The sequence below is a fragment of the Castor canadensis genome, chromosome 19 (genome assembly GCF_047511655.1).
Source record: "Castor canadensis chromosome 19, mCasCan1.hap1v2, whole genome shotgun sequence".
Lineage (NCBI taxonomy): Eukaryota > Metazoa > Chordata > Mammalia > Rodentia > Castoridae > Castor > Castor canadensis.
The window spans coordinates 9,427,781-9,454,572 of NC_133404.1; the positions used below are offsets into that span (position 1 = coordinate 9,427,781).

Below are 26,792 nucleotides of genomic sequence, written 5' to 3' on the forward strand. Positions count from 1 at the left end.
AGAAGACTGAAGGCTGAAGCTATCTCTCACACTGTACAAAAAATCAATTCAAAATGGATCAAAGATCTTAATGTAAGATCTGATACTGTGAATCTACTACAGGAAAAATACTGGAAGACACAGGCATAGGCAATCATTTTAAACAGGACTCCAGTCACCCAGGAAATCAGAACAAGAATTGACAAGTGGGACTGTATCAAACTAAAAAGCTTCTCTACATTAAAGGAAACAAAAACAAAGTCAAAAGACATCCCACAGAATGGGAGAAAATCTCTACCAGCTAGTCAACAGACAAAGGATTAATATCCAGAATATATAAAGAGCTCAAAAACTCTAAATAACAAAGGCACAAATAACCCAGTTAATGAATGGGCAGGTGAACTAAAAAGGAAGGTCTCAGAAGTACAAATAGCTAATGATGCATGAAGAAATGTCAACATCCTTAACCATAAAGGAGATGCAATCAAAACTACACTGAGATTCCATCTTCCCCAGTCAGAATGGCAGTAATTAAGAAGCCAAAGAGCAACGCTGGGAAGGATGGGCGGGGGGTGGTTAAGGAACCCCCAAACCAGGTTGGTGGGAATGTAAACAAGTGCAACCAGTATGGAAATCAATATGGAGATTCATCAAAAACATAATGACCCTGCCATACCACTCTGAGTCATATATGTGAAGGAGTGTAAATCAGCATATAAGGAAGATGGCTGCAGACCCATGTTCATAGCAGCACTGTTTACAATATCCAAGCTGTGGAATCAGCCTAAGTACCCAACAACGAATGAATGGATAAAGAAAATGTGATACATATTATTTAACCATGAAGAAGAATGAAATTATGTCATTTGCAGGAAAATGAATGGAACTGGATATCACCATGTGAGCAAGATAGCCAAGCTCAAAAAAGAAAAAACAAATACTGCATGTTTTTGCTCATATGTGGAATCTAGACCTAAAATGATGGTGGTAGTTATGATGATAATGAGATTTGAGTATAAAAAAGGTACCATTTGGGGGGAACCAATGAAAGGGAGGAAGGGAAAAGGAGTTACTGGGGATGAAGAGATTGAGGTATGTTACATAAATATATTTATATGATAATAATAAAATGAAACTCACCAAACACTTTGAAAAGGCAGGGAGGTGGGAGTGTGGGTCAGGGGAATATAATGGGGGAGGATGAAATTTTTCCAAGTACACTGTACATATGAAATTATAATTAATTATAATGGAATCATCATAATGAAACCCTAATGTCCTATTAATGTATGCTAATAAAAATAGCGAGAGAGAGAGAGAAGGAAGGAGGAAGGGAAAGAGAGAAGGAAGGAAGGAAGAAAGGAAGAAGGGGAGAAATATTCTACAATAGGGGACAATGTGGATGACTCTTGAAGATATACTAAGTGAAATAAATCAGTCACAAAAAGACAAACAGTATTTGATTCCATTTATATGCAGTACCTAGAGAAGTCAAACTTTTATAAACAAAAAGTACAATGGCAGCTGCCAGGGGCTGGAAAAATGGGGAAAAGGGGGAGTTGCTGTTCAGTGGGTATAGTTTCAGTCATGCAAAATGAAAAAGTTATGGAGCTCTACAGGCACAGTAGCTCAAGCCTGTAATCCCAGCTACTCAGGATGCAGAGATTGGGAGAATCACAGCTCAAGGCCTGTGTGGGAAAAAATTAACAGGACACCATCTCAACCAATAATTTGGGCATACTGGAGCACACCTGTCATCCCAGCTACACAGCAGTCATAAACAGGACTGCAGTTCAGGCCTGTCCAAGCAAAAACACAAGACCCTATTTGAAAAATGAATAAAGTTAGTATGGGCTGACAGAGTGGCTCAAGCGGTAGAGCACCTGCCTAGCAAGCATAAGGTCCTGCGTTCAAACCCCAGTACTGCCTCCCCACAAATTAAAAGGATATATCTCATGTTCTGTGTCATTTAACACAATAAAAGACACAAAATAAAAGAACAAGAGACCAAGGAGAAATGACTGGAGAAAACAAGCAGGCAAGAAAAACAATTTTCAACCCTCAAGTGAAAACTCACTAGCTCCAAAATCCCACTGAACAACAGACACCTAAACAATTAAGGATAAGAATGTAAAACAGGTCATGCTAAAGGGAGGGCACTAAGGAGAAGGGGAGGGTAAATGGAGAAAGTAAAGAAGGTGAATATGGTTGATGTATTTTCTATACAAGTATGAATATGGAACATTCAAATCTGTTGAAATCACCATAAGAGGACTAAGGAAGAGAGGAGAATAATGGAGGGGGATGAACGAATTCAGAGCATAATACAAATATATACATGGAAATGTCACAATGAAACTTCCTATATAACCATAATAAACAAATAAAAATGTATTTTTTTAAAAATGAAAGATAGGTCCAGAGCCACCTGCACACCCATGTTTATTGCAGCCCTATTCACGATAGCCAAGTTATGGAAACAGCCAAGATGCCCCACCACTGACGAATGGATTAAGAAAATGTGGTATTTATACACAGTGGAATTTTATGCAGCCATGAAGAAGAACAAAATGTTATCATTCACTGGTAAATGGATGGAATTGGAGAACATCATTCTGAGTGAGGTTAGCCAGGTCCAAAAGACCAAAAATCGTATGTTCTCCCTCATATGTGGACATTAGATCAAGGGCAAACACAACAAGGGGACTGGACTTTGATCACATGATAAAGCGAGAGCACACAAGAAAGGTATGAGGATAGGTAAGACACCCAAAAAACTAGATAGCATTTGTTGCCCTCAATGTAGAGAAACTAATGCAGATACTTTAAAGTGACAGAGGCCAATAGGAGAAGGGGACCAGGAACTAGAAAAAAGATTAGTTTGAGAAGAATTAATTTACAAGGTAACACACATGTACAGGAAAGCAATGCGAGTCAACTCCCTGTATAGCTATCCTTATCTCAATTAGCAAAAACCCTTGTTCCTTCCTATTATTGCTTATACTCTCTCTTCAAAAAAATTAGAGATAAGGGCAAAATAGTTCCTGCCTGGTAGAGAGGGGGCGGGGGGAGAGGGAGGGGGTGGGGTGGTTAAGGGAGGGGGTGGGGGGGAGAGGGAAGGGGTGGGGGAGAGAGGGAGGGGGCAGGGTAGGTAAGGGAGGGGGTGGGGGAAGGGGGGAGAAATGACCCAAACATTGTATGCACATATGAATAAAAGAAAAATAAAATAGGGGAATTCCAAGATGGCGGCTAGAGCCGGCACAGAGAATCTCCACTTCACGTTAAACGGAGAACCGAGAAGGCCCCCGGGGCCGCCAGTGGCTGGCGCCCATACGGCTTGGGAAGACGCGGACCAGGTGAGCTTCGCGGTACCGCGGTTCCCCCACAGACAAGCCTGGGCCAGAGCAGCATAGCCCCCTGGACAGACTGACGTCCACCGGGGAAAAAAAGAGAAACTGAGTACTAAGCAGTAAGAACAGTTAAGACACGCTGGAAAGAGGGTGGGGCGCCCTGAGCGCTGAAGATTGGGGGAAGGGAAACCTTCCCGGGACTGTAAATAAACGAGCCGGGCGGGCCGGAGAGGCTCTGGCGGGAGCGGGGCGCGCCCAGCAACCAGGAGCGGGACGCTTGTGAGAGGAGGGAAGACCCACTTCCCACGTGAACTGTAAATAAACACGCAGGCCTGACAACGCTGGGCAGTGTCACCTTTCCCAGTGCTTGGAAAGGGAAAAGCCTGTAGCAGAGGCCCCCCTCCCCCGCACAGGAGAACTCTGAGCAAACAAAGCCTGTGGGACCAGGTGAGCGCTAGCTCACCCCAGAGATCTGCATAAATAACGCCGCCAGCTACAGGCAGAGAGCAGCAGGCAGGCAAGCCACAGTTGCAGATACCACTCTCGGAACTGCCTCCAGACGCTTTTTTTTTTTTCTTTTTCTCCCTACCTTTGATGAGAGAACAACCGAATTACACCTGCAAGCCGAAAAACTTACTGAAACTGTATCGCATTTGAACTGGGGACACTTGGTGGGTTTTTTTTTTTTTTTTTTTTTTTATCCTCTGTGTGTGTGTGAGTGTGTAGTTTTGTTCTACTTTATGCATCCCCTTTGATGAGACAACTACAGAACAACATCTGAGGCACCAACTCCAGGACTGGAGATTGAGACGGACATCCAAATTATTAAGACTGAAACTGCATTGCATATAAACTTGGAAGTTTTTGGTTTTTTTTTTTTTTTTTTTTTTTTAATTTTCTATTTTCCATTTTATTTTAATTCATTTTTATAAATAGATATTACTTTCATATACTTATTTTTTATTTTTTTATCTTTGATTTTCAATCCTCTCTCTGTCTCTCTATTGTCTGTTCAGCTTACTGTCGATTAGTACACTAACACTCCCTGTTTATACCTTTGAAACTCTCTTGTCTGATACCTTCTTCTGCTTTCTCCCTCTTGTCTGTATATTTGTTTTCCCCTTTTCTTTAACTTCTTGCTTTCCATCTCAGCTCACTCTTCCATTCTCAATATTACCATTGTTATTATTACAAGCTAGAAAATACTTAATTGCACACAGTACAGGGACAGTAACAACACCAAGGACAATGACAGGAAGACAGAAAAAACAAGGAAACCAGTTTCCCCACAGCAAAAAATTAGTACAGGAACCAGAGGGGAATGAAGAGAACAGAAACTCAGATCCAGACTCCAACAAAATGAAGATAAACTATGCCAAAGGACCCAATGAAGCCCACAAGAATAATTTAAAAGAAGACATACTACAAATACTCAATGAGAATTTTATAGAGATGATACTGGATAGGGTCAACCAAAATGTACAGGAGACACTCAAGAAATTCCAAGACAATAAAAATAGAGAATTTGAAAAAGCAAAAGAAGAAATAAAGGAAACCATAGAAGCACTGTATAAACACCAAAGTGAAAGAGAGAACACAATGAATAAATGGATAAATGAACTCAGGACAAAAATAGACAACAATAAAGAAGAAAACAGCCAGGATATGGAAAACCTCAGAAAAAAGAATGAAACAGAACTGCAAAACAAAACGGAAGGCCAATCCAGCAGAATAGAACAAACAGAAGACAGAATCTCAGAACTTGAAGATGAAATGGTAATTAAAGGAAAAACTGAAGAACTATTAATTAAACAACTCAAGACCTGTGAAAAGAAAATGCAAGAACTCACTGACTCCATCAAAAGACCAAACTTGAGAATCATGGGCATCGAAGAAGGAGAAGAGGTGCAAGCGAAGGGAATGCGTAATATAATCAACAAAATAATAACGGAAAATTTCCCAAATCTAGAGAAAGATATTCCCATACACATGCAAGAGGCCTCCAGGACACCAAACAGACCAGATCAAAATAGAACTACTCCACGACATATCATCATTAAAACAACAAGTTCAGAAACTAAGGAAAGAATATTGAAGGCTGTAAGAGAGAAAAAACAAGTAACATACAAAGGTAAACCCATCAAAATCACAGCAGACTTCTCAACAGAAACATTAAAAGCAAGAAGAGCGTGGGGTGAGATCTTCCGGGCACTGAATGAAAATAACTTCAACCCCAGGATACTCTACCCAGCAAAGCTATCATTCAAAATAGATGGAGCAATAAAAGTCTTCCATGATAAGCAGAAACTAAAACAACATGTGACCACAAAGCCACCATTACAAAAGATTCTGCAAGGGATCCTGCACACAGAAAGTGACACCCAACTTAACCATGAAAAGGCAGGCAGCACCAAACCACAGGATAAGAAAAAGCAAGACAGTAGAGAGTAACATCAAGTTAGGTACACACAATCAAACCTCCAAACAACTAAGATAACTAAATGGCAGGAATCACCACATACCTATCAGTACTAACACTTAATGTTAATGGACTTAATTCACCCATCAAAAGACACCGTTTGACAAAATGGATTAAAAAAGAAGATCCAACAATTTGTTGCTTACAGGAGACTCATCTCACCGACAGAAATAAGCATATGCTTAGGATGAAAGGCTGGAAGAACATTTACCAAGCCAATGGCCCCCGAAAACAAGCAGGAGTAGCAATACTTATCTCTGACAAAGTAGACTTCAAACCTACATTGATCAAACGAGATAAAGAAGGACATTCCATACTAATAAAAGGGGAAATAGACCAAAAGGAAATAATAATCATCAATCTGTATGCACCCAATGTCAACGCACCCAATTTCATCAAACATACCCTGAAAGACCTAAAAGCATATATAAACGCCAACACAGTGGTTGTGGGAGACTTTAGCACTCCATTAGCATCAATAGATAGGTCATCCAAACAAAAACTCAATAAAGAAATCCAAGATCTAAAATATGCAATAGATCAAGTGGACCTAGTAGATGTCTACAGAACATTTCATCCAACCTCTACACAATATACATTCTTCTTAGCAGCCCATGGAACCTTCTCCAAAATAGATCATATCCTAGGGCACAAAGCAAGCCTCAGCAAATATAAGAAAATAGAAATAATACCATGCATACTATCTGACCACAATGCAGTAAAAGTAGAACTCAACAACAAAAGTAAAGACAAAAAACATGCAAACAGCTGGAAACTAAATAACTCATTACTTAATGAAGAATGGATCATCGATGCAATAAAAGAGGAAATTAAAATGTTCCTGGAAGTCAATGAAAATGAAAACACAACCTACCGGAACCTATGGGACACAGCTAAGGCAGTCTTGAGAGGAAAGTTTATAGCCATGAGTGCATATATTAAAAAGTTTGAAAGATCCCAAATCAATGACCTAATGATACATCTCAAACTCCTAGAAAAACAAGAACAAGCAAATCCCAAAACAAATAGAAGGAGAGAAATAATAAAAATAAGAGCTGAAATCAACGAAATAGAAACCAAAAAAACCATACAAAGAATTAATGAAACAAAAAGTTGGTTCTTTGAAAAAATAAACAAGATCGATAGACCCCTGGCAAACCTGACTAAAATGAGGAGAGAAAAAACCCAAATTAGTAGAATCAGGAATGCAAAAGGGGAGATAACAACAAACACCATGGAAGTCCAGGAAATCATCAGAGACTACTTTGAGAACCTATATTCAAATAAATTTGAAAATCTAAAAGAAATGGACAGATTTCTAGATACATATGATCATCCAAAACTGAACCAAGAGGAAATTAATCACCTGAATAGACCTATAACACAGAATGAAATTGAAGTAGCAATCAAGAGTCTCCCCAAAAAGGAAAGTCCAGGACCTGATGGATTCTCTGCTGAATTCTATCAGACCTTTAAAGAAGAACTGATACCAACCCTCCTTAAACTGTTCCACGAAATAGAAAGGGAAGGAAAACTGCCAAACACATTTTATGAAGCCAGTATTACACTTATCCCAAAACCAGGCAAAGACACCTCCAAAAAGGAGAACTATAGGCCAATCTCCTTAATGAACATTGATGCAAAAATCCTCAACAAAATAATGGCAAATCGAATTCAGCAACACATCAAAAAGATTATTCACCACGACCAGGTAGGCTTCATCCCAGGGATGCAGGGGTGGTTGAACATACGAAAATCAATAAACGTAATAAACCACATTAACAGAAGCAAAGACAAAAACCACTTGATCATCTCAATAGATGCAGAAAAAGCCTTTGATAAGATCCAACATCATTTCATGATAAAAGCTCTAAGAAAACTAGGAATAGAAGGAAAGTTCCTCAACATTATAAAAGCTATATATGACAAACCTACAGCCAGCATTATACTTAACGGAGAAAAATTAAAACCATTCCCTCTAAAATCAGGAACCAGACAAGGATGCCCACTATCTCCACTCCTATTCAACATAGTACTGGAATTCCTAGCCAGAGCAATTAGGCAAGAAGAAGGGATAAAAGGAATACAAATAGGTAAAGAAACTGTCAAAATATCCCTATTTGCAGACGACATGATCCTATACCTTAAAGACCCAAAAAACTCTACTCAGAAGCTTCTAGACATCATCAATAGCTATAGCAAGGTAGCAGGATATAAAATCAACATAGAAAAATCATTAGCATTTCTATACACTAACAATGAGCAAACGGAAAAAGAATGTATGAAAACAATTCCATTTACAATAGCCTCAAACAAAATCAAATACCTAGGTGTAAACCTAACAAAAGATGTGAAAGACCTCTACAAGGAAAACTATACACTTCTGAAGAAAGAGATTGAGGAAGACTATAGAAAGTGGAGAGATCTCCCATGCTCATGGATTGGTAGAATCAACATAGTAAAAATGTCGATACTCCCAAAAGTAATCTACATGTTTAATGCAATTCCCATCAAAATTCCAATGACATTCATTAAAGAGATTGAAAAATCTACTGTTAAATTTATATGGAAACACAAGAGGCCATGAATAGCCAAGGCAATACTCAGTCAAAAGAACAATGCTGGAGGTATCACAATACCTGACTTCAAACTATATTACAAAGCAATAACAATAAAAACAGCATGGTACTGGCACAAAAACAGACATGAAGACCAGTGGAACAGAATAGAGGATCCAGATATGAAGCCACACAACTATGAGCAACTTATCTTTGACAAAGGAGCTAAAAATATACAATGGAGAAATAGCAGCCTCTTCAACAAAAACTGCTGGGAAAACTGGTTAGCAGTCTGCAAAAAACTGAAACTAGATCCATGTATATCACCCTATACCAAGATTAACTCAAAATGGATCAAGGATCTTAATATCAGACCCCAAACTCTTAAGTTGATACAAGAAAGAGTAGGAAATACTCTGGAGTTAGTAGGTATAGGTAAGAACTTTCTCAATGAAACCCCAGCAGCACAGCAACTAAGAGATAGCATAGATAAATGGGACCTCATAAAACTAAAAAGCTTCTGTTCATCAAAAGAAATGGTCTCTAAACTGAAGAGAACACCCACAGAGTGGGAGAAAATATTTGCCAATTATACATCAGACAAAGGACTGATAACCAGAATACACAGGGAACTTAAAAAACTAAATTCTCCCAAAACTAATGAACCAATAAAGAAATGGGCAAGTGAACTAAACAGAACTTTCTCAAAAGAAGAAATTCAAATGGCCAGAAAACACATGAAAAAATGCTCACCATTTCTAGCAATAAAGGAAATGCAAATTAAAACTATACTAAGATTCCACCTCACCCCTGTTAGAATAGCCATCATCAGCAACACCGCCAACAACAGGTGTTGGCGAGGATGCGGGGAAAAAGGAACCCTCTTACACTGTTGGTGGGAATGTAAACTAGTACAACCACTCTGGAAAAAAATTTGGAGGCTACTTAAAAAGCTGGACATCGATCTACCATTTGATCCAGTAATACCACTCTTGGGGATATACCCAAAAGACTGTTACTCCAGAGGCACCTGCACATCCATGTTTATTGCGGCACTATTCACAATAGCCAAGTTATGGAAACAGCCAAGATGCCCCAGCACAGACGAATGGATTAAGGAAATGTGGTATCTATACACAATGGAATTCTATGCAGCCATGAAGAAGAACGAAATGTTATCATTCGCTGGTAAATGGATGGAACTGGAGAACATCATTCTGAGTGAGGTTAGCCTGGCCCAAAAGACCAAAAATCGTATGTTCTCCCTCATATGTGGACATTAGATCAAGGGCAAACACAACAAGTGGATTGGACTATGAGCACATGATAAACGCGAGAGCACACAAGGGAGGGGTGAGGATAGGTAAGACACCTAAAAAACTAGCTAGCATTTGTTGCCCTTAATGCAGAGAAACTAAAGCAGATACCTTAAAAGCAACTGAGGCCAATAGGAAAAGGGGAACAGGTACTAGAGAAAAGGTTAGATCAAAAAGAATTAACCTAGAAGGTAACACCCACGCACAGGAAATCAATGTGAGTCAATGCCCTGTATAGCTATCCTTATCTCAACCAGCAAAACCCCTTGTTCCTTCCTATTAATGCTTATACTGTCTCTACAACAAAATTAGAGATAAGGGGAAAATAGTTTCTGCTGGGTATTGGGGGGGGGGAGCGGGAGGGGGTGGAGTGGGTGGTAAGGGAGGGGGTGGGGGCAGGGGGGAGAAATGAACCAAGCCTTGTATGCACATATGAATAATAAAAGAAAAAAAAAAAAAGAAAAATAAAATAAAATAAATAAAATAAAATTTTGCTTACAAAAAAAAATGAAAGATAGGAAGGTAAAACAAGTCCTCGCTGGGGGCTGTTACCAGTGGGAGGGGGAGGACATAAGGAAAGGATGAATGAGGGTGAGCATGGGAGAGGCTCAGGTATGAAAATGGAACTATGCGACCTATTGGAACTGTTTTAAGAACGGGTGGGGGAATAAAGGAGAAAGATTGAGGTGTTAAATCTAACTAAGATATATTGAAAGCACTTTTGTAAATGTCACAATGTACCCCCAATACAACTATACTATGCTAATAAATAAATAAAATGAGAAAAGAATATTCAAACATTTTTCAAAAATTCACTTGCCCCCTCTATTCTTGGTACTTCCTGTTCTTTGATTATGGCTGTTACTGACATCTACCTTGTCCTACAGCTGACTGTATATGTCTCTGTCTATCCTACTGGACAGCAAATTTTCTTATAGGTCATAATTTTTTCCAAGTCATCCTTCATGCTTGAGTTTAATAAAATTCTAGACTAAAGAAACCCTGAAAGATGAGTACATTATCAGCAAATGGATCTATCCTGGCATGACAACCCCTATATTAGTAACTCCGAGGTACATATATTTAGACCAAGGAGGCAACAATATGGCACAAGAAAATGATAAAGTCTACCCTCACATGGCTGAAATGTTCAAAGTGAGCTCTACAACTCTTAAGCGAGAAAGATAATAGCTTTAGGACTCTCAGGTAAGTCAAGGTTCAGAAGTGGCCCTCCCTAGATCAGGGTTCTGACATCCATACAGGATGATAGCTGTTGGGTCCCTGACCACAAGACAGCCTCCACTGCTCCCTTCAACCACAGGGTCACCTGTTGCCCCTGGCTCCATTTACTTAGGTTAGACATCACTCCTGGCCTGCTGCCACTTCTGCTTTTTCCTGAAACACCCAATACACTGACTCACTTGACTTCATCTACTTGTTGTCACCCCTGAAGTTCTTCCTGTGCCTTATTACCATCACCATGTACACTACCCAGGGACACACACACACATAGCTCACACTTCATGACACTATGTTAGATGCTTCCCCTCCCCCAGAGGTGAAGAATCAGTGGGCCATGAAAATCACCAGCAGGTCAACAAGCTGCCCACACACACGCTGGTCCCACCCTGGCCTGGCGCAGAAATAAAGTAGATCCTAGACCCACCAAACACACCATGAAGATAAAACTCATAGAGGAAGCAGGAAAAAAGCCTTTGGTCCATGCACACATTCTTTACAAGTCTGGCATGGCTGTGTTCACAAATCGCCCAAGCTTCATTAATTCAGGACAATGGCATTAGCACAGTGTACAAGAGACTACCATCCTGATTTGGCTTAATCCTGGGTGTTCTTCCTTCACAGGCCACTCCTGGCACAGAATGTGACCAGCAGAGCCAAAGAGCTCCAGCTCATCAGGATTGCAGCATGGTGTTCAGAAGAGCTCTCTGGAAGTCACAAGATTGTTCTGCAGAGTCATGGATTGTTGAGTGTTTTTTCTCCAGGCATTGCTAGCTATCTGACGTAAATTTGCACTCTAAAACTGCAAAGGCAACCTTTGAAAAACTGACCCAGCCCCACACACTGTGCTCATAGTCATTTTGGCATTCATTTGGTGCTGCTCTGAAACGGAAGCACCCTCTGGAGGAAGTCTGGTGTGGTGATTAGGAGCAAGGGCCCTGGGGACATTTCTTAGCTGTGTGACCAAGGAGAAGTCACTACCCAGTCTGTGCTTCAAGATTTTCATCTGCAAATTAGAGCTGGTTATAGAAATTAAATTATATAATGTTTATAAACTCCCCTATAAAAGTACTTGTTTAAAGTAATTAACATTTACTGTGACAGATTTTCTTTTTTAAAAAATCAAAAAATAACAAGCACCATTTCTTGAGCCAGCTAGCAGGAAGAGGAAGGAGTTCCTTTAGCACTTCAAGTGATTTTTTAAATCTCAGCTTTTACAATTTTACCTTATTGCTGACTCTTACATGTTCTCTCAGCTCTCTGAATTCAGCTCAGCCAAAGAGGGAGCAAGAAAACCAAAGGAGAGTGAGGTCATAGAACACAGATTAGCAAAATTTTCCTGTAAAGGACCACAGAATAAATAATTTTGGCTCTGCAGGTCATAGTTCTGGGTTACAGCATCTTAACTCTGCTGTGCCCTATGAAAGCAGCCATAGACAATAAATAAATGAATGAATGTAGCTGTGTTCCAATAAATACACAGACAGATGGACAAATGTGGACTACATGCTGCAGCTTGATAACCTCTGTCATGGACTATAAAGAAAGTTTTAGATACAGAGGAGCAGAGATAGAGTCACAATGTCAGAACAGATGTCAGGTAAGGACAGAAAAGTATCGAACTAAGGAACCACTGGGGCAAAGGTAGTTTAAGTGGGGATATGGGAACAGATGCTGAACTGCAAAAAAGAAAAAAAAATTCCAGGAAATAGGCCTTGAAAGAAATGAAAGGGAATTTTACAACTGCTCTCACTTATTCCTGGTTCTGAAGCATGAGGCTCTGAGGATTCAGTTCACCTCATGAAACATCCTTTTGAACTCTGGCTGGTAAGGAAATAAGCTGGGCTACGGGTGCCTCTTAGGATGCCCTGAACCCAGACATCCTGTCCTGAGCTTTCAGAAGGTAATCAGCTCAGCCAGTGAACTACCTCTGCTCCAATCCTGAAAAGGGTAAAAATAGCAAGTGGTAGAGCCCAGGAGATGGGTAGCACTTTCAGCAGATACTGTTCTTATACTTCTTTCTTTCTCTAACTCTTTTTAACCTAGGTTTCATGGCCACATCTCCCACAAACTCTCCTTCAGAAACTTCATGAGTCAGGATATTCTCTAATTACCCATCTACACTATGGCCAGAGTTTTCTTCTCTCTTGATTCTGAATATGTTTTTCCTTCTGAAAATCCACCTGGTTATCCCACCTCCAGTCCCTCCTGGTGCCAATTCATCCTAAAATGCAGCCTTCATCCTGGTTCCTCCGTGCTCAAAAACTTTAAGCCAATCACAACTTCTTAAGGATAACATCCAACCCCTTTTGTTTTAGGGGAAGAGAAAAGGTTTGTTTTGGCTCACAATGTCAGAGGTTTTAGTCCAAAGTCAGCTGGACTAAAGTCAGTTTCTTTGAGGCCTTTGGCAAGACGGAAACAACATGGCAAATGGGCATGGTGAAGGAGAGCTGCTCACTTCATGGAAGCCTGGAAGCAGAGAGGGCAGAAGGAAGGGAACAGAGACAACATACACCCTTCCAAGGCATGCCCCGCACTGACCTACTTCCTCCAGCCTGGGGCCCACCTCCTAGTTTCTACCATATCTCAATAATGCCATCAAATCATGAATCCATCAGTGGATTAATCCACTGATTAGGTCAGGGCCCTCATGAGCCAATTACCCCTCACTGATTGAATCCATCAGTTAGGAACCAAGCCTTTAACATATGGTCCCTTTTATGGAAACACATCACATCCCCAAACCATAACACCCTTACCTGGGTATGAAGGACCCACCCCCATCTCCCCCTACCACTTTCCCTCCACATCATCTACCACTGTGCTCTGGCAATGCCAGATCCATGGATTGATTCCTTGTCCCATGAACCATCCTTATGATTTCCTGCCTGTGAACCACCACTCCTGCAATGTTGGCCTCCACTCCTGTGAGTCCCTCTACTCTTTCCATTATCTTACCTAGTCATAACAACTGTCATGGTGCCCTCCTGTCCACTCACTTTGATGTGGCCAGCTCTTGCCCCACACTGCAAAAATGCCTGTGGCCCATTAAGTAGTAGGAAACCTCTTTCCCTTCTTTAGGGAACAGAGATTGTGGAAAGTTCGGGACTCATAGAAAATATATGACTTAATATTGCATTTCAGATTAACCATGCCCCAGCCCAGGGACCACCCTTACCTGGCCTGGGGACCACCCATGCACCTCCCCACTCATTGATTGTTGGATGGGAATCACCTGGTTCTTCCCTTCCTGCAGGTTTTAAAAACACCTGGAGAGAGAAGCACACTCTCTGCTTCCAGATTCCACCTGTGTTCCCTTTTGTTTTCCCTTCCCTAACTTTTAATAAACTCAAACCCATGTGTCTTGCTATGGATTCTTCCAAGAGGGACACAAAGACTTTGGAAGTTTTCTGATCACAGACTGCACTACTGCCGTTAACAATAACCATTGTCATGAAGCCCTTCTGTCTACTCACTTTGATGTGGCCAGCTCTTGTCCCATACTGCAAAAATGCCTGCAGTCTATTAAGCAGTAGGAATACTCCTCCCCTTTTTCAGGGAACAGAGAGATATTGAGCTCAGTTCTATTTATTATGAAAGACAGAACAAGAGTATGGGATACAATGAGTGGTTCCTTGTTCATACTGATCTTAGTTTCCTGACTAAGAAATGGTCTGACCTGTGCAGACCATTCCATGTGACACTTGAGTCTAAACCACAGTGCAGCTTCTAGAAGTGGAGAAGAGCTCAGGAACCAATATTTGTGAAGTACCTACAAGGTGTCAGGCACTCTACTATAACCTCTGGATCAAAAGGCAAATAAAACCAGGTAGTCAGAACATCTACAAGGAAGGTAGGAGCTCACAGATTATCATCTCTGTTACACAATGAAGAAACTGATGCTCAGGGAGGTCAAATGACTCATTCAGCTCTTTGGCGCCTAACAGAGGAAGCTGTCCCAGGTGAGTGAGGATTCAACTGACAACAGGTACAAATAGGATTTAGGAAAGACAAGACCACGTGCCTTAGAGGCAGTAGAGCAGAGGGGAGGAGCATGCCCAAGTCTGAATCTCTGCACTGCCACATAGTAGCTAGGAAACATCAATCAAAAGTGCCTTCACCTAAACCCTAAGATGTAAAGAATCCCTGAGCTATTAATATCAAATGTCAACTTAATCAATTGCCACATGCCTACTCCTTAGGCCATGCAGCTGCCTGCAGAGACTCAGGCACTTTCATCAAACATGCTTCTAAAACATGAAGAAACTGAAATCCTAAAATAAAATACAGGACCAATAATTCATGATAGCTCTTGTGGCAGAACTCTCAAAAATCAATACGATGTGCTTTGAGCTCATTACAGTTGCCTCAGAACAGAATGAAGCACAACCTTTGCATCACTCCCTCTTCTACTAAAACAATGCAGGGCATAGAAGGATATAAAACTATTCATGTGTCTATAATAATAAACATATTAAACCTGATTATACATAAAAATTGTATCTTGAAAAAATATATTTCGCTATAAGTCTGTGATGCACTTATTAGTTAACTAAATCACCTAATGGAGACTGGTGTTTTTTTATTTAAAAAAAATAAATTGCCTTGTAAAGGCATCTTTACTCTTGCTGCTATGTTTGGTCACAACATATTTTGGTCATTTGGGAATCTCTATGTAGAATCAAACACACTGTAACAAGAATCATCTATTTAAGACTCATTATCCATGACTGATCATTTCAAAAAATCCTTTGTTTAACACAGGCATCAGTGTTTACATTAAAATACAAGGCCTGCATCTGTCACAGGAGCACTGGGGCCAACCACCCACTCCATGTGAAGTAACCCTTCTCCTAGGATTCCTGGTAAGACAGATCACACTGCTAACCAGCTACAGAGGTATCCAGAATACAAGACAATCTCTGTATGCCTTATATTTAAAACTAATGTACTATGAGTTTGAAACTTTTACTCAACCCTATGAACACTGACTATGCGTTTAAATGAAGGAAGTAGGAGGTGAAAGGAATTTAGACTCTTTTGGGCAAGGCTGAAAACAAAGAAGTAAGAAACCTGAACAGTATGTGGTGCCTTACTCATCCAACCTAATGCAGGGAGCCCAGAAAAATACCAAGGACAACAAGACCCCATAAGGACATCTCAGGAAGGACACACAGAGGAATGACTGCTTCTGGGGCAAGGAACTGGGGAGCAGGAAGACCTGAGTAAGGAGGGTACTTTGCACCTTTACTGTCACTTCTTTTGTATAGTTTAAATTTTTTACTATGTGACATACAGAATCAAATTTTTAAAATCTCTTTTAAATATCAGTCTTTCAGCATTCCAAAGACTAGGCCCTAGAGGCAGTCTAGCACAGCTTCCAGGCAGAATACCTGAGTTCTAACCCCACAACTACTGCTTTTAGCTAAGAAACATTAGTCAAGTTACTGAAGCCCTCCCTAAAACCCTTTTCTTATAACAGGAATAATAATACTACTAACTTTACAGAGTGACTAACAAGGGAGGTGTGTAAAAACTCTACAAACTGTTCAATAAATGCTCATTTCCATTATGCTCAGGGATATGAGCTTGCTCTCTGTCTGTTGACTCTGAAAATTGTTTCTTTTTGAGTCACAACACTAACCTTCCAACAGAGTTCTGTGGATTTCTGGAAGCCCAAACCTCCTCCAAAAGCGGGCCTACCTCTCTACTGCCACCTGCTGTCAGCTAAAAATGTATAGCTGTCCACAAGACTTGCTCACGTCCTGAGCAGAGAGAGCAGAGGAGTCTTGTGCTCTCTGAAATGTGCACTTGACATAGGTGTGGTGGGAAAGCACTCCTGTTACAGATGGCCTTTCCCTTTATAGGGGATCTTCTGTGAGTATCTGCTTACAATCAGTCACAATGGATACACCATCTACACCAGTCAGGCCAGATTCATGAGTGGGCAGAGGCATCCAGCCTAGGGAAATGAAAGAAGTTGAATAGAGGGACCATTTAAAGAGTGGGTCTGACTTGGGTAGTAACTACTAGGGAGCCTTGGCCACCCCTAGGCCTGAAGGTGCTGGGGACTGGGGCGAGCATGGTTATGGTGCCAAAGGAGACATGGTTAGAGAGGCTGCCAGACAGGAGCCTGGATGACGCTGGGGTGGGAAGGATCAACACTCCACCCCACTCCCTGCTGGTCTCTGTTGGTACCTCCTGATATGGTCCATAAGAGTCAGCCTTCTGGGGTCTGAACAAGTGAAAAGGCAAGACTGGGTCTGGAGGAGGCCAACCAAAGATGTAAATACAGTTACTATCAATGGTTCCTCCTGGATTTGGGGGGTTGGTTTATTTTTAATTTCTTCCTTACAACTTATTTTTATAATCAGGACAAAGTTATTTTCCTTTGGAGTAAGAAATACTTTCATGAATACTCAAAGTTTCCAGTCTTCTTTGGAAGATGTACTTCAAATATGTTAGCCATTTTCTTAAGTGTTTTTTTTATTATATATTAATTAGTATGTTGTCTAGAAAAATCTCTCCAAGATTTTAAGTCAACAGGTAACAATAATCTGATTTGCATTATGTTTTTAGTCACTATCATCACCACCTGTCACAAAAACAACAACTGTAACTGCATATGAAAGGCAACAAGTGAGGTGATGAGAACAAAAAAAGTGGGAAGGGGGCATCCCAATTCTTTAACTACAAGGGTTTGTAACTGCAGCCTGCCAGCCAAACCTGGCTGTCAACAGAGTTTTCTAGAATATGGCCATGCTGTGCTCCCCCTGAACAGCGGGGTTCAGTGGTGTGGACCACACAGCCCCAGATTTACTGTCCTGTCCTTTACAGAAAAAGCTTGCCAGCCCCTGCTGTAGAGCATCTGCCATCAGGTCTGGGGAACAAAAATCAATACTTCAGTTTATCCTCCCTTAGCAGACACTGACCAAAATAAATCTTATTGGAAAAAAATAATTAAACTGTCTTTATAGCAGACACACCAAAATGCAGAAAATTGGATCCACAGCAGCAGCCACAATCTGAATGGCATTTTCTAAATGTTACGTTTACTTTGGCTCTGAGTGTAGGATGCTTGCACTGTCCTTAATAATCAGATGGACCTAAAAGAACAGTAACACTGAGAGGACATTAAAGCTCTCACTATTATTCTTCTCTAGCCTTGGGTAACATTCTAGGTGTATGAATTTCCCCAAGGGACTCTTCAATTCCTCAGATGTCTTTAGAATCAAAGCTTAATGATTCTAAGAATTTTAAGGATAATTCCTTGTTTATCTGTGGGACACAATCAAGAAAAAAATCCAGCCAGTCACAAAAAGACAAATATGATTTATGTATGACTTCACTTACATGAGAGATCTAAAATAGCCAAATGCACAGAGACAGACAGTAGAATGGTGGTTACCTGGAACTGGAGGGAGGGAGGAAGGGGAAGTATTGTTTAAGGGGTATAGAGTGTTATGTCTGCAAGATGAAAATTTCTAGAGATGTTGCACAATGATGTAAATGTATTTAACACAACTGACCTGTGCAACTCAGAATGGCTGAGATTGTAAATTTTATGTTATGTGTTCCTTAACAACAATAAAGAAGGAGGAATGCGGCACTGGGGGAAGTCTGGAGGGAGTCCACCCTGTGGCACAAGCTCACATAAAGGTGTGCTCAAGAAAGAAAAGAAGAGCTGGAGGCATGGCTCAGTGGTACAGAGCCTGCCTAGCATGTGCAAGGCACTGGGTTCCATTCCCAGCATCATTTTTCAAAAAGGCACAGTAACTCACACCTGTAATCCTAGCTACTCAGAAGGCAGAGAAAGAAAGGACTGAGGTTAGAGGCCAGGCCAGGCAAAGTATTAGCTAGACCCTATCTCAACAAATAAGCTTGGCATGGTGGCTCACACTTTTAATCCCCACTACTTGAGAGGCAGAAATAGGGAGAACAGCAATAGCGGCTTGAGGCCAGCTGGGCATGGTGGCACATGCCTTGTAATCCTAGCTAGCTATGTGAGCGTAATAGGTAGGAAGATCATGATCCAAGTTCAGCCCAGGCAAAAGACCCTACCAAAAAATAAGGCTGACAGTGTGACTTAAGTTCTTGTCTTGCGTAGCAAGCACAAGGCCCTGAGCTTAAACCCCAGTATTGGAAAAAAAAAAAAAAAAAAAGACTAGTTTACTCTGGAAAGTAATGCAGAATTTTTTGAGATACAGAAATATAAGGGTGCTTTTGGAACTCCTGATATTCTTCTCACATTTTAGAAGACAACATCTCAAGGTTATTACCCTAAATTATTATAGCACTGCATAATCCCTCAGCCGTAAGTGCTTACAAAATGGAAACTTCTCTCTGGCTTTCACCATTCCCCAAATGTTAAACAGGCACTCAAAGCCCTGCAACCTCTCTGGTTCAGTATATTTAACTAAAATAAAATGACACAGTACGTTCTATTTCTCCTGCCTCCCCTCTTCTTCCACTCTTCAGAGAACTCATACCTTGGTTAATGTGAGCCTTGTGACGCCTAGAACAAATTCTATTACTGCAAATCTAAGAGAAAGCAGCCTACTGCTTTGAAATAATAGCACCTGGATTTTAGACATCCTTTACCAATGAGTTCCAAGTGCTTTCTTCTCTCCAACTATCCTTGTTACCTGCTTCCTAAGTCTTCTTCTGATGGGTAAGAAAATTGCTCTTGAAACACTTAATGCTCCCTAAAACTTTCTAGAGCAGCTTTCAGGAAAAGAAAGCAGAAAAATTTTTTTCTGAAGGTTTATGCCTCAATCAAATTCAATGGGATTGTTACCAATGAGCTGACTGGGCTCCTTTTGCTCTACCTGGACAGGACTCGTGGGTAGGAGGGAAGCTCTCCCTGTGCTGGCAACCCCAGGCCTGTGAGTGCCCAAGGCCGATGGGCTGGACTGGTGCACCCAGAGGCTTCCAACAACAAAGCCTGAGATCTAGGAGCCTACAGGTCCAGGCTTTAAAGGCAGACACTTACAGATCTACACACATAGGTTACAAGCAGCATCGAGTGAGACCTGCTTGTGTTGCAGTTCTAAAACAGGCCTTGGATGCTGGGACCCTTAGCCCTACAGTGACAAATGTTACAGTTCTCGGGCCTAGGGTGACAGGATCCTCAGTCCTTGAAAGTAGCTAGAGTTACAGCTCTCGGGCCTGGGATGTCTGAGACCCTTAGCCCTTAAGGCTTGGCAGCTCTCTGGAGTTCTTCCAGAGACCAGCAGCCCCAGCTTCATGTCTCTAGCTTTTCTCAGTGTCTATCTTTCAGCCCCCTCTCTCACCTTCCTTCTACTTCCACTGTTCCTTGTTGTCTCTAACACCTCTACTCTCATCATTTCTGCCCTGGCTGCTCTCTGGAACTCTTCAGCTGCTTCTAGTTGCTACCACTGCCTCCATTACTTCAGCCTCCCAGTGGCTGCTGTCAACCCCCACCCCACCACCTTCCCAGCCACTATCACTCCACTGTTGCTTCACACTACCCTATCTTTGTGTTACCAGTTCAGTCCACTCTACCAATGACCAAGATCACAAGTAGGCAAGAAAGACCACTGGAGAGAAGTCATTCATTGGGCTGAATATTGCAGCACAGGAGCATGGTCTCTAAAAGGGAGCCAAACAGCCTGCTTTACACAGCCAGAAGGGAGTGTGGCGGTGGGGTATAACAAGGGTCTTTCACCTAAAAAACTAGCTAGCATTTGTTGCCCTTAACGCAGAGAAACTAAAGCAGATACCTTAAAGCAACTGAGGCCAATAGGAAAAGGGGAACAGGTACTAGAGAAAAGGTTAAATCAAAAAGAATTAACCTAGAAGGTAACACCCACGCACAGAAAATCAATGTGAGTCAATGCCCTGTATAGCTATCCTTATCTCAACCAGCAAAAACCCTTGTTCCTTCCTATTATTGCTTATACTCTCTCTGCAACAAAATTAGAAATAAGGGCAGAATAGTTTCTGCTGGGTATTGAGGGGTGGGGAGAGGGAGTGGGTGGTAAGGGAGGGGGTGGGGGCAGGGGGGAGAAATGAACCAAGCCTTGTATGCACATATGAATAATAAAAGAAAAATGAAAAAAAAAATAATAAAATAAAGTATTGAAAAAGAAAAAAAAAACATAAAAAAAAAAAAAAGGGTCTTTGCACCAGTCATGGCAAACCTTCATGTAAATGAAGGACCATGTATGCACCAACCACTGACCTTCTGCTGGGCCACCAAGGGAAGTGCTCCCCCTCTGGCTGGAGTAGAAATGGCTGCAGGATCATCTAGAACTCACTGAGGCTAATGACAGCAAAAAGTCTGGCATAAACTGTCAGAAAGAGTCATGGCAGGGGCAGTGCCTTCAAGAGCTAGAGTTGGCTGATAGAGTGGCTCAAATGGTACAGCGCCTACCTAGCAAGCATGAGGCCATGAGTTCAAATCCCAGTACTGCCAAAAAATAAACAGCATTGTCTTCAACAACAAGCAGCTGTGGATGCCACATAGCTTCCTCAAGACATCTGTAGAGTGTTCAAAGTAGCCAATGCTTTGAACATGCTTTGGCATGAGGGCAGTCTGGCTGGCTGCTTGGCTGACAGTCCTTCCCTCAAGGCAGCCAGAGCACCAGGGAAGGGTCTCACAGCTGTTAATTAGGGACTCACATTGCCCTCACCCCCAACATCTTAGCTTAGTTGAAGGAAAAAACAAACATTAAATGGGTGCTTACAATAAAGGCTTATTATTAGTATCAACAGTGTTTAACAGTGCTCTAACAATGCTTAAGTCCTGCCCCAGTGCCCCAGGGAGTGTTGGGTTCCTCTAACCTGCCTCAGACTCAAGGCAATAAGTACCCATTATTGCTAACTCAAGGAATACCAGAGAACACTGAGACAAGTAACTACCAATACGAGCCTAACAATTTAGTCAGCTAAAAATGCAGCTAGTAAGTTTAATACAAAGAGTTAACTAAGTAACTGTAAGGGATACAGTAATGTAAGTACCAAGGTAATAAACTATTGTATTCTGCTGAGAAAGGGGCAAGCCCAGGAAAACCTCAGTAAGGAGGTGGCTATTGTGTAAATGATGAAAGGAGGAGCACAACCTTGGAGGGTCAGGATGAGAGGCGGGAGAGCATAAAAGTGGAACAGACAAAAGCAGAGATTTGGGGAGCATAAAGTGTTCAAGACCAGTGACTGGTTCCCTTTCGAGGAATGACCAATGAAATGCAAGCAAGATGGCTGGAAAGACATATTTAGAGCATGTTAAGAAGTGCCTCCAGAGGCGAAACCTACTTAAGTCTGCAAGTGGAACCAGAGAATCCTATGATCAGCCTGAGGAAAATGAAGAGCTTACCTGAGGCTACAGGGAGTCAAGCTGAGTCTCCAGGAAAACTGAACTCCACCCACATGTGGGACAGGACAGGACAAGTGAATAGTATCTGTGAGACTCAAGGAAAAGCAAGGACTGTCCTTCCACCATCTTAAAACTCAACACAGTACATTCTAGTTCCAGAGTTTCATTCCTTATAGAACTTTTCCAACTGCCCACCATTCCCATGTTTACCAAACATTTCTGAGGCTCTAAAAAGGCCCTCATGGGCCAGGCCTCTGGGCTGCAAGCAAGCCTTGGACTTCAAACACCAGTAGCAACCAGACAACTGGGTTTCCCTTAAAGCCTTTTGAAGTCTTCAGAAGGAGCAGCATAAAGAATCAACTCTGTAGGAATGGAACTGACATAGTGACTACAAAAATCTATATATGTGATAAAACTGCATAGAAATGTGCACACATGTCTACATAAACATACGTAAAAAGCCACAGAATCTGAACCAGGTCTGGAGACTGCACCCAGGTCGATTTCCTAGTTTCCATGTTATTGGAAATGTTCCTAAGATATTACTGCTGAGAGAATCTGGATGAAGGATGTACTCTCAGAACTACTCTTGTAATTTACTATTTCAAAATAAAGCATTTTAAAAATCCAAAGGAAAACATCTCATACTCAGATCTCCAACTCAAAAATTTTAAGCTAGGATGAGTGGTGGTCTTACACACTGGTAATCCCAGCAGTTCAGAGGCTGAATCAGGAGAATCATGAGTTCAGGCCAGGCTAGGCTACATAGTGAGTGAGAGCAAGCCTGGTCTCAACAGCCTCCCTCCCATCACACCCCCCAAAATTTTTAAGTAAAATCAACTCAACCTGAAAGGAATAGGAGGTCTCAGCGGGCCCCAACCCCCTTGTTGGAGAAACCAGTACCAAACATCCCATGTAGATAAGATAAGCAATGCGGCAGGGCTCAGTTAGGGCATATAGAATGTGGGGAATGTGAGCGGGGGGTACATGCAAGATGTGAAGTACGCGCAAGATGTGCTCTGCCTGCTTGCCCAATGTTGATAACGAAAATATGCACGCCACCGCGGTCTATATAAGATTTCCCCTAAAGAGGCTCAGGGTCGTGTTTTCCTAACCGGTCCTGCGTGTCCATGTGGGAGCTCGACCCTGGCTAGCCAGCCCAATAAACTCTGCTTTGTTGATTGCATTCAAGCCTGGCTCTCTGTCTCTCGGGGGAATAGGATTCCGGGTCCTAACATTTGGAGGTCCCACCGAGATTTCATTTTCTCGAGAGACAGAACCTGCCTGCGAGAAAGCAGGGGCGATCCCAAGTCCTAGGCGTTGGGAGGGGATCCCAGACCCTCATTTGGAGGAACTTGAGTGTTCCATTTGGGCCGCGGCGGGGATTCCGCCAATCCCCAGGGAGATTCATTCTGGGAATCTCGCAAGGAGGACCACAGGGTCCTATTGGGAGAGGCTTTCCTCTCATTTGGGCTCGAGCATTTTAGGAACCCTGGCGCCAGGTGAAGAACTAATTGAGCTAGTCGACCGACCACCCGTCAAGTGGACGCCTTTCGGCCTGATATCCCAGTTGGATGGTGAGGAGGTTGAATGGGGTGCGCACCAGTGTGAGAGAAGGACCGGTCCGAGCGAGTGCTGGAGAGTGTTGTGTGTGTGTGGAATTATTGTTGCCTTTACCCTTTTTGTTCTATCTCTCTTGGTGTTTGAGTCTCCTTCCACAATGGGACAGGGACAAACAACCCCAAAGTCTCTGATCCTTTCTCACTTTCCAGAAGTTAAAGAAAGGGCCTTAAATGCGGGTCTGGTCATCAAGAAAGGTAAGTTCGACACCTTTTATTCTGCAGAGTGGCCCACCTTTGGAGTCGGGTGGCCCATTCAAGGTTCCCTCTCCCTAGACCTGATCACTAAGGTTAAAGCAGTCATTTTTCAGCCAGACAATCGAGGCCATCCAGACCAAGTTCCTTACATTTTGGTTTGGGAGGATCTGGTGAGGAACCCTCCCCCTTGGTTAACAGTTTTTCTGACCCACCCCTCCAGTTCGGCCCCCGGGGCTAAAACCCCAGTCACGCCCGCCTTGGTCATAAAGGAGGAGGAAAAACTTCCTCTTCCCACCTTGACCGGTCCTCAAATTAGGGCATCTCCTTCACCATCTCCGGTCTTACCAGAGAGTTTCCCCCTTTACCCATCCCTCGCAGGGGCAGAGGAAGATCGGCCGCCTCCATACGTGACTCCCCCTGGCCAAGCCAGTGCCCCGGAGGAGGAAATTTCCTCATCCTCCTCAACAGGACTGGCAGCAGGAGGAGGAATGGGTCGAAGACTTCGCCCCCAAGGGATCCGGGAAAGGGAGGGGGAAGACGGGCCCCCCTCATCAACACAGGGGGAGGAAACTGTCCCTACACTTCCAGTCCGGATGGTGGGCCAAGGGGGACCGGGAGGAGGGCAACAGTTTCAGTACTGGCCCTTCTCCTCCAGTGATCTATATAACTGGAGGACGCAGAACCCGCCCTTTTCTGAAGACCCCAAGTGTCTCATAGATCTCCTGGAGTCCATCATGCATACACACCGTCCCACTTGGGATGACTGTCATCAGCTGCTCAATACTCTTTTTACGACGGAGGAACGAGAACGCATCCTCAACGAAGCGAGGAAGAACGTCTTGGGGGATAATGGGAGACCCACAACTCTCCAACCGGCCATAGACGAGGCTTTTCCCCTACGCCGCCCTGATTGGGATTTCGGGACCGCAGAAGGTAGGGAGCGTCTTCGGATCTACCGCCAGACTCTTATGGCCGGTCTCCGAGCGGCCGCTAGAAGGCCCACCAATTTTGCAAAAGTGAAAGCAGTCGTTCAAAGGGAAAACGAAAGCCCAGCCGGTTTCTTAGAGCGCCTCTATGAGGCATACCGTCAGTACACCCCTATTGACCCTGAGGCGGACCTCCACCGGTCTGCTGTGGTACTCTCATTCATTAATCAGGCAGCTCCAGACATTAGGAGAAAACTCAATAAACAGGAAAACTTAGGGGAGATGACTATAAGGGAAATGCTGCAGGTAGCGGAAAAGGTCTTTACCGCTAGGGAAACTCCAGAAGAAAGGGAGGAAAGACAGAGAAAGGAAGACAGGGAGGCCCAGGAGAAATTGAGAAAGGAGGACCGGGAGTTCCAGGCTAAGGAAAACCGAAAGCAACAGAGAGAAATGGCTCGTATTTTCCTAGCGGGTGTCCGGGACCAACCCAGGGGAGGGGGCCACGCCAGGACCCTGGATAAGGAACACTGTTTTTACTGTAAGGAAACGGGGCATTGGAAGAGAGAATGTCCTAAGTTAAAGGGAAGAAGAGGGTTTGGAAGGAGACCGGGGGAAAACAGGGAAAGGGAACGAGCAGTAGAGCAGGCCAGAGTCCTCCTAGCCGGAGAAGAGGACTGAAGGAGACGGGGCTCAGACCCCCTCCCCGAGTCCTGGGTAACAATGCATGTGGAGGGGAAGCCGATGGGGTTCATGGTGGATACCGGCGCCCAATATTCGGTTTTAAACAAGGCACATGGACCTTTGAACAAGGCACGAACAAGTGTTGTTCAGGGGGCCACCGGTACGCAGTTATGTACATGGACTACCAAAAGAAAGGTGAACTTAGGAAAACACCAGGTCACACACTCCTTCTTGGTCGTCCCTGAGAGCCCCGCTCCCCTGCTCGGACGGGACCTACTCACCAAAATAGGGGCCCATATCCATTTTGAACCAGATGGAATAATTGTGACTGATCGAGAAGGGAGCCCGATTCATGTCTTGTCCCTATCATTGGCTGACGAGCATCGTCTGTTTGAGAGTCAACAGGAACCAGGAGGGGACATGACTCATTGGGTAAAAAGATTTCCCATGGCCTGGGCAGAGACTGCGGGAACCGGCCTCGCCAAACACCTCCCGCCCGTAGTTATACAATTGAAGGCTTCTGCTCTCCCCATTCGGGTGAAACAGTATCCTATGCCTGAGGAGGCCCGAAGAGGCATAGCCCCTCATATCCACAGGCTAATAAAGGAAGGAGTACTGCGGCCTTGTCAGTCTGCCTGGAATACTCCTCTGCTCCCCGTCCGAAAGCCGGGAAGCGGGGACTATAGGCCTGTGCAAGACCTACGAAAGGTAAACGAGCGGACAGAGGACATTCATCCCACCGTTCCGAATCCCTATACCTTGCTCAGCCACCTACCCCCCTCGCAAGTATGGTATACAACCCTTGATTTGAAAGATGCTTTCTTCAGCATTCCATTGTCAGAAATTAGTCAGCCGCTATTTGCTTTCGAATGGCAAGAAGATGGGGGCCAATCCGGACAGCTCACTTGGACCAGACTGCCGCAAGGATTTAAAAACTCTCCCACCCTGTTTAATGAGGCCCTGAGCCAGGACCTGGAACCTTTTCGTCGGAGCCACCCACGAGTCACTCTATTACAGTATGTTAATGACTTACTGTTAGCGGCAGAAACCCGAGAGGAGTGCATCAAGGCTACTGAACACCTGCTAACGGAATTAGGTGAGCTGGGGTATCA

The 26,792-nt window shown here is 43.0% G+C and overlaps 1 protein-coding gene across 9 annotated transcripts in view; it reads right to left on the minus strand.

The window, feature by feature from the left end:
- Window positions 1-26,792, minus strand: part of Mthfs (methenyltetrahydrofolate synthetase) — a 275,932-nt gene that overhangs the window by 175,093 nt on the left and 74,047 nt on the right. The window lies entirely within an intron of this gene.